Source organism: Pyxicephalus adspersus, chromosome 2 (genome assembly GCF_032062135.1).
Source record: "Pyxicephalus adspersus chromosome 2, UCB_Pads_2.0, whole genome shotgun sequence".
Taxonomy (NCBI): domain Eukaryota; kingdom Metazoa; phylum Chordata; class Amphibia; order Anura; family Pyxicephalidae; genus Pyxicephalus; species Pyxicephalus adspersus.
In genome coordinates this window covers 146,318,954-146,338,167 of record NC_092859.1, presented here as the reverse complement: position 1 = coordinate 146,338,167, position 19,214 = coordinate 146,318,954, and positions in this window count along the sequence as shown.

The window sequence follows — 19,214 nt, the reverse complement described above, 5'->3', positions numbered from 1 at the left end:
CAAATTTTGTTTGTCATTTTTTATTTATTTTTTTTTTATTTTTTTCACTTTTTATCAGTCCATTACATTTTGTTTTTAATTCCAGCATTAGGTAGATATAACTTTTCATCAAAAACAAGATGCCGACATTTAATAAGCAAAGATTTAATTTCAAACAGTTGTTCAAGGACTATGAGATGTAATGGCTGTTTTATTTTTTAATAACATCAATTAGAGATTTCAGCAGCCCTGCACAGTTTCCAGTTGAAAGTAAAAATCTGAACATTGTGTTTATTTACCCAAATATTAGGAAGCATGAATTGTGCATTGCTTTTTACAAACCTGAGAGTGGAAATTGTTGATCAGAGCTCATTTAATGTATCGTAGGCTAGGAGATCTAAATGACTCCGTGTATGAGCAGCTGGGCTCGGCGGTAGACTTTCACATATTTTTGTTTTTGCTGAGACCATTGGTTCTGTCTGCCGCGAAAATCATTAATCAAAAACAAAACACCTCATTAAAACAAATTAAATACAAAAAGAGAAACGGACTGTAGATGTGTATCTTCTTTTATATGGCGCTCGGGTACAAAGGTCAGAGTAACAGATGTCCCCAACAGCCACCCTGCACTTTCCGGGAAGACCGACTAACGCTGTTTGTTTAACTACATTATAAGGTAAAGTAGCTGATTGTGATCTGCAGATGGGGGCAGGGGGGAAACATCTGTTCAGTCTTCCAGGTGAGCCGTGTAAAATCCTCACCTGACAGTATCTCTGGAATTAAGATTTAACTCTTCCAATTACATTTTCATTTCATTAACATGAATTGGCCTCTTTTTGTTCGAACACCTGCTTCCTGCATGTCATTGTAGCTATGTATTCCCTCTGCGTTGATGGACCATAGGTTGGTAAAAGCACTTATCCTTTTCATAAGTTTCCAACCAGTTGAATTATGTGTTTTAGTTTTTTTGTTATTTTGATTATATTGGATATTGGTGCTGCAGGAGATTGTTGGCTAAAATGTACTAAGATGACCATGTTTTCCCTGGCTTATGTTTTATTGTAATCCTCATGTATTCATATAGTGCCAACTTTCTTTGGAGCAGAACCCATAGTCAAGTCATTAACAGACAAAAAATCATGGGGGAACTAAGCTACCATTTTGTTTTTGTAAGGATACTAAAGTCCCCCTCCAAAAAAACCACACAAACGCAGGTAGAGCATACAAACCCCATGCAGATAGTTGTCCTGGCCAAGACGTGAACCTGGGTAGATGAGAATGCTAGCCAGTGAGCTTCGGGATTTGGTAATTTTTATGGTCAATGGTTAGGTGAATTGTAGAGGTAATGGTATGGTCATAGCTCTCATATAATTATGAAAAGAACAATGGGCCTGATTTATTAAAGCTCCCCAAGGCTGGAGAGGATACACTTTCATCAGTGAAGCTGGGTGATTCAGCTAATCTAGAATAGATCTGGTCCAGGATTCAAAACACTTGCTAGCTAATAGCAAATGACTTTGAATAAATCCAATCCAGGTTTGCTGGATCACCCAGCTTCACTGATGAAAGTGTATCCTTTCTTTAAAAAATCGGACCCCATGTGTTAAAATTGCCTGGTGACCTATAGTGATCAATTTTCAGGCTAGGGCTACATTGGTGATATTTTTTTGCTACTGAGAGGTTCAAACCTTTTCTTAGCAGTCATCTAATTACCAATACACTAAAATCAATGTGCTGCTAATTAGGATGATGAGCAACAGATAGTTAAAACCTAAATTGTGGCAAACTTTTTTAAATGTAATTCTTCCCCAGTAAATGCTCAACTCCTCTTAGGTGCTGCAGTGATGCCTTTTCACCAAAAATACCCTCAGTCGTTTAGGTTGAATTTTGCATTATTCACCCCAGGACAAAAACCAAGTGATCCAGCAAATCTGGAAAAGATCTGGTCGGGATTGAAAAGATTTGTCATCCTATAACAAATCATTTTTAGGAAATCAATTCCAGGTTTACTGGATCGTCAGTTTTGGAGGACTTTTTACAACAAGACCCATAATGTGAGTTTAGAACTTAATTTACAATTACCTGGGTGTCCTTCAGAGTGGAGGGGAAACACTGGGGTAGAAGCATGGGGCCCAAAGGCAAAGTTAGGATGTAAGTCCCTTAGCAGTAAAGAGATTTATTTAGCAGTGTAGCCCAGTCTTAATATTACTGCTTGGTACTGATGACATTGTCTTCCCACCACACTAAAAAAAGCCTGATTAACTCTGGCACAGAGTGGGTACAGACATACTCTATGTATAATTGTTCACCTTTGTGTAATTTTACAGTATGGCCTAAGGGCGATTTTAATTGCCATATAATTTGCCATTTGCTGACAGTCAAATCATTAGGAAGGAGACTGTTAGTAGTTCAGTTATTTCATCTTTATTGGCATCTTTGTGCTACTTCTTGCTATATATATTCACTCCAGCACATGCTTTATGAATTTCTTATGGTGACAACAGTAAACCATACTTGTGTAATGTGTGTTAGCACAGACACTTGTAGTTTTAAATAAGAGATTAACATTGAAGAAAAACAAATAGGACAGGGCTGTCCACCGCCTTCAAGGGACAAACTATTCCTGGTCTAAATGCTGGGGGAAGGAACCTTTCCTTGACACTTTAAATAGAACAAGAATGCAATAAGTGCTGCACCCTGTGGCAAATGGTAGCTTTGAACCCATCAAGCAAGTAATCGGAGGGATATGATATATGGAATATATAGATTTTAGAAGTCAGGTGGAATGTAACATACTAGGTGAAAGAGATGAGCCTATGTAACATACGGAGTGCAGGGGTCAGATGTATGTAATGTATTGAGAGCAGGGGTCAGGTGTATGTAATGTACTGAGTGCAGGGGTCAGGTATATGTAATGTACTGAGTGCAGGGGTCAGGTGTATGTAATGTATATGCAGATTACACACATGTAAACACTCACATACTGCATGCATGTGTGTGTACAATCACATTTCCTTGGTGGCATGGTTAACTCTGGCTCCCTAAGTTCCCTGTGTATTGCCGATGCCAGAGTGGTGGCAAGCTTTGCTTCTGTACAGAACAAATGGCTTTCAAGAAGCTAAATGATAGTCACCTACAGGCGCCAGTCAGCGAAGGAAACATGCTGCAAGTGCACAAAGGAAGAAAATTTGTGCCAATGCTTTGTGGGCTGCAAAATTAAACCTGCAGGCTGCCTGCTGGACATTTCTGAACTAGTGTTCAGAGATAGAACATCATTACCCTAAAACAAAAAAAAAAACCTTCATAGCAGAACCACCAGGTATTATCCTAATAAAACAGAATGCAACAGATATAAAAATATTTTATTTGAAATTGAAATGACTAACATTTGAAGCTTCTAGAAGAATTTTAGTAACTAAAAGTTTTAAAAACTAAAAGTTTACATAAAATAAATTCATTTTAAAGGTTATTTTTCATAGGTAAAACAATTGAGAAAAGTTTGTCTTTTTCATGGAAATGACCATTTTTTTCCTGTTGATGGTAAACCGGTGCCATTAAGATCTTGTAACATTTCTTTCTTGTCTAATTCCGCTTCCTTCTGTTTAAAGAAATTATTTCTCTCTTAGAGACAGAGGATGAAGACCCTTCCATCTCCATGATGCAGAAGGGGTTATATAGGTCAAACCCTACAAGTGGTATCACCTGAAGTGTGTACATAATCAATCCCATGATCAATTTGATGGAAAACCTCTCTCTAATGTTTTCTGCAGCATACTTTACCTCCTCTTACTATATATCAGTAATTCCCGCTCTCTGCAAGCTTTTATTTGTAGCACTTACATTCCAAATTTATGATGGAGTAGTCCAAAGTGCCTGCTGCTCCTGCTTCTAGGGCTGCTTAACAACCTACTCGAACATCAGCCACTGAAAGAGACATCTGACAGTAAATGGAAGTGAATGAGCTCTGCCCCATCTTTTCTTCTCCCTGTTTATTAGGGAACTCGCTCTTGTCCTCCTGTATATTCCTTTTTTTTTGTCTTTCCCTTTTCTATCTGATAAAACTAATGTTTAGGTAAATGCAACACTAAATTGTGGCTTTAAAATAGCAAATATCTATATAAATGAATATATAAAATACAATTTGCAATAAACAGAATCATTATTAACCTAAAGTACCCTGAGCTCTCTTTTTAAAATTACATAAACGTAAACAAATATATACCCAATGCAACAGAAACAACAATATTAATGCAAATGTATATGTTAAAACATGTTAAAAAAGGTTGCAAAAAAAATGTTAAAAAATAATTGGTACTTTTAGGCATGATGAGACATGATTGTCTCCAGTGTAATAGGATCTGTGGATCGATACTGAATCCCCACCAGTATTTCTCATGTTTTTTTTTATATGACATAAGCCTAATATTATTATTATTATTATTAATATTATTATGAATAATGATAATTATATTATTGTAATTAATAATAATAATAATAATAAACAGTATTTATATAGCACCAAAATATTACCCAGCACTGTACATCAAAAAAGGGTAGCAATTGACAGACAGATACAGACAATGATCCAGGAGGAGGAGAGGACCCTGCCCAGAAGAGCTTACAATCTAGGAGGTTGGGGAAGTAACACACAATAGGAGGGGGATATGTAATGGTGAGAAGAAGTCAGGGTTTTAGGAGACTGAAGAAGACGGGTGAGCAAGGTAATGAGATTATTAAAATAAGCCTTTCCGTTTTTATAAATACTTTTTTTTATTACATACACACCGTTAAATCCAGTACCATCAATACTAAGAAGCCTACTTATGCCCCATTTGCTGAATTAAACAAAGGGAGCTTAGGGATTGGACAAGAGCCAGTCATGGGACTTTGCTTATGTGAACAAGCCCCTTCTGCTTCTTTTACAAAGACCTCCGTGGGGCTTGTTTCTTTCATTATTCTTACTACTAAACTCCCATAGGGTTTTCTTGTATGCCGCATGCTTCTGAGCCCTTCTGCATGCACATGTACAGTTTCTGAATATGGCATGTTATCAGCCTATACTAGTAGTATACTGTACTAGTCCTTGTACAGTGGGGCCCAGATCATGAAAGGGAAAAACAGAACAGGAGCCAATAAGGTAATCTGAAATTTTCATGTGTTACCAAGTAGCATGATAATAAGTCACATATGAGCTTCACTCTTTTCAACTTTCCTAGCCATATTTGGTCCAAAACATAGAAAATAGGGAAAGGTACGAATCTACAAACTATCAGCTGCCCACTCTTTGATCACACCCCTAGATATTCGGCAGCCAGTGTGCCGCAACACTTTTTTACCTAAACCTTTTAACCTATTACCCTAAAATATTGGCAGTTGTGAAGTAGTATAGAAGTAGTAGAGATGATAATAGGGAATGTTAGCAACGGAAAGAATCATTTCAGCACCTCTGTCTGTTATGAGTACATTGCAGGCATTAGAATAGCCCTCGTGGATGGAATTAGGGCACAGGCATACTGCTCTGCCTAAAAAAGCACATACTCATACCCCGTAACTGTCCCTGATTAAGATAGACTGTCCCTCCTTATACTTTTCAATTGCTACTGTTTTAAGAGACTGTCCCTCTTTATATCTCCCATCTGTCCCTGATTTGGAATGACTGTTTCTCTTAATACCTCTCAACAGCCCCTTTTTTGGGGAGACTGTCCCCCCTCATACCTCCCAACTGCTTTTGATTTGGAAAGATTGACCACTTTCATACATCCGAACCGTCCCTGATTTGAAGAGACTGTCCCTCTTTATACCTCCCAGATTGTCCCTGACTTGAATGGACTGTCCCTCCTTATATCTCCCAACATCCCCTGATTTTGAGGGACTATTTCTCTTCATTCTGCCCAACTGCCCCTGCTTTGGAGGGACTGTTCCTCTTTATATTTTCCAACTGTACCTAATTTGAAGAGACTGTCCCTCATACCTCTCAACTGCTCCTGATTTGGAGGGGCTGTCCCTGACTTTGAGGGTCTGTCTCTCTTCATACCTCCGACATTCCCCTCTTTTGGAGGGACTGTGCCTGGCTCAATATTATTATTATTAATAATAATAATAATAATAATAAAATATTGAATTATTTTTTGCCAGGCAGTGTAAATTGGCACTTGCAGAAGAGTATAAAAAATAATAATAATACATTCAATAAAATGCCAAATATCCACCCCATGTGAATCTGCCCCTCTACCCACTTTAAATAGCTACTACGCTGTATATGAATAATCAGAGGAAGAGTGAATTTTGAATACCCTCTGAAAAATCAATTGTTTAAGCCTGCCAGCCAATTAACAAAAAAACAAAATTCCTCAGTCTGACAACACTAACCTAACAAACGCTGATCTTCATTGTTAACAACTGCTCTTTGGCGTTTTGCTATTAAATAAGCCCAATTCAATTACAAAAGGGAGAACAGGCTTTTGTACTGCGATTCACTGATTTTTCATTATACTGTTCATTATTCGTCTTTGTTTCCTGCAAGTGTTTAGATAATACAATATTATTTGAATGTCGTAATTTTGCTTTTGGCCACTCTTGTAACCTGCCAAATCTACACACAACAATGTCCTTTTTGGGGGCTATAAATTAACATTTCAAGTAATGCACCTTCTCCCTTGAGACAAATATTAGGTCAAATGTCTACACCTGACACAATCATGTTACAACAATGAAAATTTACGAAGAACATATCCTGTAACTTCCCCAAATCAATGCCTTGAAAAAAAAAAAAAAGAAAAAAGCTATTTTCTAGCTACGAAAGAAATAGATCACAATTGCATCACATTTCCCATAATGGCAAATCACACTTAATTTAACAGAGAACAGGTACCTACATTACTTGTTACCATAGTTACAAAAATATGTAATGTTCCGCAAAATGCTTTCAATTGCTTTGAACTATAAAACCCAAAACAGCCACCCTATGGTAGAAAGGTAGAAATAAGGGTAATTTTGTGCCTTGCTGATTAAAATGTTATCCCCTTAGGCACCTTCCTCTCAGCAGCAGGTCACACAATCAGGTGATGTAATTCTAGCTAACAGATTTGTCTGGATGTTTTCCACTTGTGACTCTTAGGCTTAATTCACGCTATTTCATTGGGCTAGTGCAAATCTAATACCGGCATTGCACGCCTCCGGGCGAGAGCTTGGATTAAGAGAACTCTGCATTTCTGTAAGCTGCGCCTGCAACACGTATTAATAAAATCTGGTGTCAAAAGGTAGAGGTTGGAAGGTTAGGCAAAAGGGTTGGAGTTTTGTAGGAGGGCATTTCTAAATTTAAATTGAAATACTACATTTATATAACAATCCCGTACAGAGTCACAGAATATGTAATGAGGGTTTGGAAATACAAATGGATATGCAGAATTCCTTCCACTAAGCAAAAAGGTCCTGGGGCTATAAAGAATAAAAATGGGCAGAACGGTTGGCACCCTCACCTTTGGTCCCAGGTTCAAATCTCATCCAGGGCTATCTGCAAGGAGTTTCTATGTTGCTCCTATGTTTGCACGTGTTTCTTCTCACATCCCAAAGTCATGCATGGTGGTTAAGCATGGTGGGTAGGCATGGTGGGTAAGCATGGTGGCTCAGGGGTTAGCATTCCAGCCTTCGCAGCACTAGGTCCCAGGTTTGATTCCCAGCCAGGACAATATCTGCATGGAGTTTGCTGGTTCTCCCAGTGTCTGCGTGGGTTTCCTCCCACATCCCAAAAACATGCAGTGAGATTAATTGGCTTCTCCCTAAAAAATTGACCTTAGACTACATTAATGACATAACACTATGGTAGGGACATTAGATTGTGAGCTCCTTTGAGGGACAGTTAGTGACATGACCTTGTACAGCGCTGTGTAATATGATGGTGCTATATAAATACTGTGTAATAATAGTGCAGTTATGTTAATTAACTTCCACTCAAGATTGGTTTTAGACTTTGTTAATGACATCGGACAGGGCATCAAATTGTAAATCCATTTGAGGGACAGTTTAAAACTTGACTATGGAGTTTGTAAAGCGCTGTGGGATATGTCAATGCTATAAAAAGTTAATATTATTATAAAGGACACCAGTAGAGTTAGGAAATGGGCATGGAAACTGTTATTTGTAAAAATAAATATATATCACAAATGATTTATTTGTCTCTGGAGTCTCAAAAGGTAAAATATGCACCATTAAATAACTTGATCACTTCAAACCTAAAAAAAACAACAAAACTAATAAAAAACTACCATCAAATCTACAAATCAAACAATGAAATGCAAAGGATCTGCCGGCAAAGTAATTTACAGTTTCCACTATTTCTGTAGTGCATCTGTTTATTCTAATGTTGCTGATCACAGAATCCCTGCTTTGCCCCAAGATATTTGAAAAATGGTGGTGGAAGTCCAGGAGCCAGACCTTAAAGTTGGTAATGTAGAATCCCTGCTTTTAAAACATGATAATTTTTGCCCAATTCACCAATAGCTGTCACCTAAATACAGAAACCCCTGATGCATATAATAAATTCATATATAAAAGTTACCAACGTGATTCAAGCCTGCCTTGGAATTCTGACAATATTTGTTGGTACAGGAAGCACAAAGAAAGGAAATTGCATATTATAAGTGACCAAGTAAAGGGCTCTTTGGGTTCTGATTGCAGTCGAATACATAAAACTGGGATTAAGATAAATTTTCTTTTCCAGTTTTAGGAAAGTTTTGATGTTTGCTGAATAGTGTTAGTGACTCATTGGTTGTCTCACTGGCACTGAAACCCAATGTTCAACCTTGTACACTTTTTGTTTTTCTCTAGAACTCTCATTTGCTGCTTGTTTGATTGTTATATTTTCGAGTCACTAAAAATACAATTAACATTGGTTCAAGCCTTTTGACAAAATTATTTTATCCAATCCTAACAAAATCTTTTTATAAGGAGGATGATGTCAGCTTCCTGTGTTCTACAAAGCCCATGAAAATCCTGCTACCACATCTTTCTCTTCTGGCACAAATTGTGGAGTCTGTACACACAGATTTTGCCACCAAGTCAATCGTTTTCAATCATCTCCAATAAAATCTAGAGTGTGTCTTCTGATCTTGATGAAAAGGTCATTAGTGACCCACCATGTTGGATTACTCATGACCATTACTCATGACCAGTCTTAAGCTACGTACACACGTCAAATTTTTCTCACCAGATAATCGGCTCAGGGCGGATTTTGCATGAGGATCTGGCAAGTGTACAGCCCCCGTCGTCCATCGTCCGTGGATCCGTCCTGGTGGATCTATGGACGATGAACGACGAGCGATCCTAATGCAATGTAAGGGAGAGAGCGTGCAGCAGGGTGCCGCTCTGTCGTTCTCCCCCTCCCCTCTCCATAGAACAGAACGGTGCTGTATGTACAGCACTCATTCATGCATCGTGCAGTTCTTATCGTTGGAAAGGATCATAAAAAGATCCTTTCCAACGACAAGAATTGCATGTGTGTACGTAGCTTTAGGCTACTTTCACATGTCAGATGATTCTCGTCTGATAATGACCTCAGGGCTTATATCAGACGAGAATTTGGCGTGTGTAGAGTGTTCATTTGATGTCCATCATGGATCCGTCCTACCAAATCCACGAATGGTGAACGATCGTAATACAAGTGAAGGGGAGAGAGCGCAGCGGGTTGCGGCTCTGTTGTTCTTCCCCTCCACTCTCCATAGAGAAGAACATCACTGTATGTACAGCGCTCCTTTAGTCTTTTGTTGTTGGATAGGATTCCGAAAGATTCTTTTCAATGACAATTATTGAAGGTGTGTACGCAGCCTTAGTTCAGACGAGCAGTGAGGTTGTGGTGTAGTTACTGCTTCCTCCTGCCGGTGAACCGCTCCTGCAGTTGAAAAGCAGTGACTCACCCATTGACATTAATAGAAAATGAATAGGGGCAGAAAAGAGTGGTTCAGTACTGCCCATTAACATTCATAGTAAAATGTTCAACCACTGGTTCATTAAGGTTCAAGGTGCCAACCACTGGAAGCTGCTGAGGAATGCGTGTTCCCACCGCTCATGTGAACTACGACTAATGGCTGCTATTGTCTTACAACTCATGTCTTATACTTATTCTCCCTCCTCCCCTCTCCAAAAAATAGAACCAGCTGTTTGGGGAAGAGCTGACCAATCCATCTATACAGCTATCATTCCTAGACACAGAGAATCCATTCGGGGGACAGTAATTGCAAATGAAACATTAGTAACATGTCTCATGTGGTTGATGTACTGATGATGTTGCCTGGAGTCATTATAGGGGTATCAGACAAAAGGTATGAAAAGTTTTGCAACTTGTTTTCTGAGTAGAAGCTTGTTTTTTTAATAGAAAAGCCAATCTACTGGCAGAATGCTGCAGATTGGGACTCTTGCTCTGTGTGTGTGAAACAGTGATCTCTTTGGCGGAGCTTTGACATTTTCAGAGCTACAGGTCTGATTTAGCAGGGGTTAGATCTCTGCAATGAGACCACACAGAGGGAACAGATGAGCCACTTTGCAATTAATGGCAGGAAACATGCTTTTCTAATTAGACTGTGGCTGCTTTAAAAAGAAAATGAAGTGTAAGACATTGAGCACTTTTATGTTACTATGCACCCATAATGTATTTAGCTTTTTTAGTTTTATTGTGGCTTTAAGGGGTATTGGGACTAAAAATAAAGCTGATTTATTACAGCTCTCCAAGACTGGAGAAGATAGACTATCATGGGTGAACATGGGTGATCCAGCTAACCTGGAATGGATTTGTTCCAGGATTGAAAACATTTGCTAATTATTATGAAATTATTTTTAGAAATCCATTCCAGGTTTGTCAGATCACCCAGGTTTACCCATGATAGTCTACTTTACCCATTCTTGGGGAGCTTTAATAAATCAGACCTAATATATCACGCAACAATTCAGCATATGGTCAGCTTTGACCAAACAGGTGTACATAAACTGCACTTCTTTTATGAAATAAGTGCTTGTGTACAATAAGTACATACATACTAATATAGTATTAAGCTGATAGCATGTATATATCTGTCATCTTGCACATGTAGCTGTTACATATTACAAATTCCCGAAGCGGTATCTTATTACAGGGAAGCGCATAAAAAAAGATATATGCCCTGCACCATCTTTGAATGAGTGTTAAAGACGTTTTGCTTTCTTGTCTATAAATTCTGTACATAAATGTTGCTTCTCATTGATATCTGCACTGATTTTACTAGTTAAAAAAGACCTTTTTTATCATTTGGAAAGTTGTAGATGAAGGAAATATTTTCATTGTGGAAATGTCTTAAAATCCCTGGTTTTAAAGGATTGGGTAATACCAACCTTTCCTGATTTCTTCTTTATTACATATACTTTGGGACTGGCATTACTAATACACAATCCTACACTTTTTCACATTTTACTTTTCAGACTTTATAACTGTTTTAATGTATTCTAAAGGTTCATTTCATTGATATTTCATTTATATTTTTCCTATAGCTTATATATATATATATATATCTATATATATATATAAATGATGATATAGAATATCTATCCAACAAGTAGGAGTAGATCAATTTTTGGAGCTGCAATAGATGTGAACAGTTTCACATCTATTGCAAGGGTCCACATCTAGCATGGTCTCTTGTAATGGGGCCCCTTTGTTTTTGTTTGGCATATAATATAAAGCAGTGTTTTTCAACCTTTTTAACATGGGTGAACGCCTTGAAAATATGTTGGGGTCTTCATGGAACCCCTACTAAAATTACTATATACACAGCTAACAGTACATTAGTGTTGTGGTCAGTGGGGATGAGCGATAATGCCTCTGGCATTCTCATGAAAATTTCCTCAAACTTCAGATGGTTTCGCAAAATTTCAGTGAACCCATTTTGCGAAACCATCAGAAGATCTAGGAAATTTTAACAGTAGGATTTGCAGGGAATCCCCCTTTTTGCGATACCTGGAGCACTAGAGGTTAACTAACCTCTAGTGCCGCGAATCGCACACTTTAAAAAATTAACCTTGATCAGAGAACTTACACCGGCCGTTCTTGCTTTAAATTTGGTGAGCGAGAATATCCGAATTTGCAGCGACATCGAGTTTAAAAAACTCGCTAATCCCTAGCGGTCAGTGGAAAGAACTCCTCTGCCATTGCTGGTCATTGTGAAGAATGTCAACCTTACAGATAGCCAAAAAGATCATTGGTATCAGTTAAACTGACCGGAGAGTCATCAATTGCTCAGGGAACTCCTAGAACCCTCTAGAGGAATCTTCCGGGGAACCCTGGTTGAAAGCCACTGCTATAAGTTATAGCTGTTTTTTTATATGGCTCCTACACCACATTTTATCACCATGTGGTGCTGCATATGAAAAACTTGGAAAAAATCAGACGTGAAGGAATAACTCAACCTGAAGGAGCTGCCATTGTTAAACTTCCCTACAAATCCTATTTTTCTGACTTCCATGCTGATCTGCTGACTTCAATATATGTTTGCATCACCTGCCAAAGTGACCAATTTTATATCAACATCCACATCGGCTTTCTAAATTATTTATTCACTGGCACTCTCAGGGAAACATAGCACTGAATATCTTTTCTGGTATCCAAGAACTCTCCAGGTCACTGATTTGCAAATACTGATTAGGAGCAGGAAACCCAATGCTTTGTTTGCTCTGGTCTCAGGGTTGGTCCCTATATGTAGAAGGCAGATTCGTTTAATAATAAGCCAGAAAAAGCAGGAAGGGGTCACTAGTCAACAGTTTTACCTGTTCTCAGCCATGTATATATTACAGTGTCTAGTTTTGGTGGAATCATCAATCAAGTTTCCATTGCTTAGCTAAGGAAAGTTGATTTTTTATCAAGGTTCTTTGTATTGTATACAACAGAATGAAGACTTCAAACCTTTGCATGGTTGAAAACATTACACCTAGATAAAATAATAGTTACAATTAAATTAGGTCATACAATGTAGTAAATTGATACGTATGTCATTGGCTACATTCTATCAATGACATAAAAGTTATCTGGGCACTAAATTAAAAGTTGCTTTGTATAGTCACCTCCTGGTATATGAATACAGCCTCTGCTCTCTTACAGACTGCCACAGGTCTCCAAAACCCAGACTGCACCATTATGGAAATACTACCGGATCTGGATTGCCCCCTTACACCTTCTATTGAACGTTGAGCCTCCAGATCGGCCAACAGCAAGGTCAGTTTCTCCATTCCATAGGTGTCTAAGTTGTCAGAGTTCTGTTGAACTTTACAAGAAAGTTGGAATATTTAGGCGAGTGTCACTTTACAAATCACTTGTCCATTGGTGTGCTTTAAAAGAAAGTTTTTAAAAAGGAAGGTTGGAAAAAAATTAGTTCCCAGGCAGACATCCTTGGCCAATGACCTAAATACTTTCTAAACCACTGGCTTGAAAAAAAAAAGGTTGGGCTTTGTACATATGTAAGATAATTTTTGTGATCACAAACTTTTGTGATTGTGTACAGTGAAAGATGAATGAATGAGCACTTTACACACAATGCCCGTTCTGTGCTATGGAGAGAGTATATGAGCAATTGGCACCCCTCTGTGCCCCCCTTCATTGACATGCATAGTGGTTGTTCCTGATCGGTCGTTCACTGATGGACCGATGAACAACGTTGTCACATTTTCACCTGCGATGAGCACAACCATTCATCATGTGAATAAGTTGCTGTGTATAGGCAGTCAAAAAGCTCTGACTCTAATTTTCCTCATCCTAATACTTGTTCAGTGTTCAGTATTGAGATTGAAGACAGCCAGGTGATTACCATTTTCAGGATAAATTCAGACATTTCAGAATCTGTATTTCTTCAGTGTCTCTTTTACAGTACAGTCATTAAAGAAGTAGTTAGACTTTTAGATTGTAAGCTCTTCGGGGGCCGGGTCCTCTCCTCCTCCTGTGTCTGTCTGTCATTTGCAACCCCTATTTAATGTACCGTGCTGCGTAATATGTTTGCGCTATATAAATCCTGTTTATTATTTATATTATTATTATTATTATTATAAATAATAATAATATTAATAGACTTATCTTGCTGACCTCAACACTTGTTGCCCGGCTGTCGTGTTGGTGCATTGGCTTCAACACTCACTGAGTGACTGATAGTGAAAATAAATTCTAACTTTCATTTACAGAATACTTTTTCAGGGTTATATATTTCGCGGCCAGACACAACCAGGCAATTAGCATTTTTAGATGCCAACAGATCTACATTTGGAAGGCAAATTAAATGATGATATTCAAAGTGCAATCATTCATACCAGCCAATCAGATGTTAATTTGAAACAGTAAGAGATAAATATTCAATTTCTCTTTGCACTATGCTCTTGGATTTATTATCAAGACTCATCAGTGTCGACTGAGCTGCAGTTTCCATGTATCCAAGGGACAAGGGGGCATACCAGCGGTCATATAGTGAAATCAAATCCCTTGTCACAACTTTTTCACTCTGTGACAATATTAAATGCTCAAATGCTTCAGTTTCATGTATTAACCAGAAAAAAGAAATGACACTTTTTATGTATTTAATTGAAATCAATTAACTAATTGAAGTTTAGTACTTTTAAGGCATCTAAATTACAATTTATAGCCATTCAGCAAGAAATAGAAACAATACTAAGTAATAAATAACGCTGAAAAAAATAATAATATTACTGAGCTGATATCATAAATAAAAGTGACCTATCTAATGTCTGTCTGTGCAAAGATCAGGCAAAAAAGTAATATTATATCTTGAAATCAAGGGTTTATCTTGTGTATTTAAGCATCTTCATGAGCAGAGCTGATATTGGCCCATTGTAGCGGAGATTTAGGTAGCTAGATTGGATATATTATGATGTAACTATTCCTTTTTTATGTTTGCAAGAAAAGTACACATTAAGCACAATGATCTTTTACTGATTATAATCTCCTTGGATGTACATAACATTTAATATCCAATGAATTCTGCTTTAATGGTAACAATCAACTCGAAAGCTTGTGCTTTGTTTCTAAGTTGTGCTGAAAATTACATTTAGAATATGTTTTTTTATGGGATGGGGTGTTTATATTTTACAGATGACAGCTGAGCCTCTGATCTAATGACACTTTAGTCACTTTAACCTCAAAAAATCAAAGACAAGAAAGAGCTCTGGCTGCCTGATTCACCGCACATTTGATTTAGCACCAAATGACACAAATCTTCCGTTAATAGTGTATATTTTGGATTCTACCCTTTTAAGAAGAATTTTCCTTTCCATTTCTTCACAAAATCTTCTCTAACCATCATATCTTAACGCTCTTAACATATGCCCTGAGGAAGCCTGTTGGCGAAACGTGCTGGGATACGAGATATTATTCTTATTATCCGATCAGGGAATACTATTGTAACAGCTCCACAAATCAGAGTGGTGGACCCTCTGTGTCACCAGCCCAGTGGGTGGAAACATGCACGGGGTGCAGAATCTAGGCAACAGCTCAGTCTTCTCCAGAGACTCTAGAGGTGAGGATGTTGTGCTGCAAGCTGCTGCCAGGTTGCGGCCCAGTGCCCGCCAAGGCAGGTGACTGCTAACTAGCAGGAACAAAGCGTGGTGCCAGAGCGAGGGCCAGAGAATGGTCAGACAAGCCAAAGGTCAGGGCAGGTAGTGATCAGAAATAGTCAGGAAACAAGCCGGGGTTAATACGCAAATAAGTCCATTATCTTTAAATATTTATTTTAACTTTCCTAGCGGTAACCCCGAGTGTGACTCGGGGTATAAAAAAGTTTCTGAAAGCGGTAACTCCGAGTCACACTCGGGGTAGGTAAACCTATGGGAAAGTACGAAATACAGCGCTTACCTCATCCGACCGGCATCCCGCGTCGTCCATCGCCGTGATCTCTGTCCTCTTCCTTCTTCCTCCGGCCGGCTTCTGCACCCGATGATTCACCAGGGAGTTCCTGGTGACGTTGGTACGTGTGTACATTGCCAGTGGGGTGGGGCGGAAAATTCAAAATCCGTCTGTATTGCATTCAATACAAAATAACTGTATTGAATGCAATACATTGGATTTATATGTGTAAAAGCAGTACATTGATTTCAAGAACATTTATTTTACAGTATATATAATAGTATGAGTATAATTGCTCATTATTATGAAGGCAGGAATCCGGCTGGCAGTGAGGCGAGTGTACGCGCACACTGGAGTCCGGACCGCGGTAAACCGCGATCGCTGGCCGCGCGTACTTTCGCGCTTCCAGCGAGCGCGGATTTTATTGATGAATCAGGGGCATTGTGTGTGAAAATTTCCAATGGAAGCTCCGACTACAAAACCTGACAGAAGATCTAAACTTTCCCCATTCCATCCAGTTTTTTTGGTGTTGGGTATAGATATACTTTAATTTCAATCCAAATTTCTTGTTTATCTTTCAGTTTTGTCACAGGAAAAATGTAAAAATAAATAAAAAAAGGAACAAAAGAGATTCTGAATCTTTCATTTGTTTCTTGTTAGCTACTCAAACCAGTGGGACTGAGACTGCAACGCATGGTTTTTTTAAACAGCAGAGAAAATGACAATACAGAAATTTTAAATCTATCATTTTGTGAATAAAAAGGAAGGCATGCAGTGAGCATCAATCTTCTTCCCACCAAAAGAAAGAAGGGAATGCAAATGGATCAGAAATGAGGAAAAAGGCACCTGTGTAAACAGCAATAACATTCAGAGACAGATTCTACCTTTTCTAAACAATTTTTTAATTGGAAGCCTGCTAGGAAGTTGATTTAAAACCTTTACATATAACATTTTGCAGTACACATCTGACCAAGTATAAAGATTTGTATGATTTTACTGATTATATAACGGACATTTTTTGAAGTTGATGTAAACTCAATCACCAAAATCTAATATAAGTTTTTACGTGATACCGTCATTTCAAAAGGTAGCTTACATTTTTTTAAAAATGCAGCTTTTATTAAAATAATTCCTGGTGATCCTAATATCAAGTTCCTTGTTCAGGCACTACCTGGGGATTTAAAAGGTCAAATATTTTAAGTAGTACATCCAAAGTATATGAAAGGGACCAAATCTTATTATAAAATCAAAAATAAGTATAAAATTGCCCACATGGCATGCAATAGAAATCAAATCAGTGTTAATGTGCCTCAAAATACATGCAACATTCCTGTATTGGAATAAAGGTAGTATTCAAGTTAAGAACATCCGACATACAGACAACTCCTAGATATAAAAGGGGCTTCCCTGCTCCCTCGTGTGCAGAATGGAGCCTTAATGGGGGGAGGGGGCAGTTTGCATGATTTGCAGAAGAAATCTTTTGCTAAACACAGCTGAGACTGAGCTGTTTCTAATAGCTCTTGCAAATCTTTATCGACCAAGACAAACTCTGCAGTTGTTTCTTTTTGCATATCAAAGCACAGCTTGCTCCAGAAGTTAATGAATGTCTAGGCTCCAAAAAAGTTTTCTCTTGTTTTTTTGCTTTGTTTGTGATAAACTCACAATGAGAATTTTATACAGTAACTGACACCACACTGCCTAATAATACGTTAAGACAAACATCTGTCCTAATTGCATTTAGTAAAATAATGTACCTGTTCCGACTTACATACAAATTCAACTTAACAAACCTACAGTCCTTATCTCGTATGTAACCCGAGGACTACCTGTATTCTGGATTCCAAAAACTTAATGCAGAATGTACCAGATCTCTTTATCAAGGAACACTACAGAGGAGGTACATATCAGCACAGTTCTTGTTCACCCCTGAGCCTCCTGATCCAGACATTACAAACTGACCTTCCTAGAATATGGATATTACATTTTGAGACGTGCATGTTTTAATGCCTCAATCACATGCCAAGTACTTTCTTTATTGGTTAATAATATTTCCCTTGTCATGTCCCATGGCTTACACCATGTAACGTGTAGAGGGTTTGTCTTCTGGATATTAAAACTTTCAAGAAAAAAGTATTGAATCTCTAGGTCAATGAAAGAAAAGTTTTTGAAAAGCCTAACAACCTTAATTTTCTATCTGGTATTTCTTTATACTGCATGCCATGTGGATGGTTTTATAAATTTTATTTAGAAACTTTAGAAGTAAGTTTTGGTACATATTATATACTATATTTTAGATGTACTATTTAAAATTTGTAGCCTTTTAAATCCCCTTGTTTAATGTGTATTATTGTTCTAGTATGAGTTTCACATGCACCGCTGGCTCACATCTTTTAGCCAATCACAAAAATCCCCCCACCCCTTTAATTTAATTCAGACAATTGTGCAAGCCAGCGTACATCATTGGCAGAACAAAATAAGAAGAGAGAGGACACAGATGCTTCCTATCTTAGCAAAGTTAAAGTTAAAGAGGAACTAAATTAAACACACAAAAAAAATACACCAAAAAAAACAAAAAAAAAAATACACTTAACTTCAAACCCACAGGGTAGCCTGATCCAACCGGGGGTGTCTTGCATCAGGTCATGCGACGTCTCGGCTCCGGGTGCCGCCGGGTGTCTTTTTTTGGGGTTCTTCATCCTACATCACCTGACCCAGGTGCGAGATCGGGTGAGATAGGATGGGAAAAAACTTGCCGATCTCACTGCTCATGTGTGAGTTCGGCTAATTTTTCTCTTTGCGCGAAAAGGCTCCTTTCAGAAAGAGCACCCAGGGGCTTCCCGGGATTTGTGACATAGGTATCCTAGGCATTCGAGAATTAAGGGGCAGTGCTGCTATTAATAATAATATTATTAATAATGGTGATCACTAAACAACATTTTTCAGGCACCTGAGCTAACACTGGATTGTCATGCACTGGTGATCGTCTCCCAAATACTGCGTTAGTTCAGGTCTCTAAAGCATCAAGAAACATAATTAAAAAAATGGCAATCATTAAATCAGAAACTAATTCGAGATTTCCTCTTGTACGTTGACTTAGCTTTTAGAAACTTTCAAATTCCTCTGAAAACACAGAATTGCCATTATAACAATAGCAGACAAAATGTATTTACAATTTACCAGCAAGCCAAGGCTCCTAATACATCTCTTGAGGCTTTTTCCAACTAACTAGTTTACGTTTTCCATGGAAGAGACTGTAAGCCATTTATGTTAGGAGATGTTTTTCTGCAGATAGGTCACAAGCTAATCAAAAACTCAATGAGGGTTTAACACTTTTAAGTGAATAAGGGCAGAAATCGTTAGTTGTCGGATCTTTTTA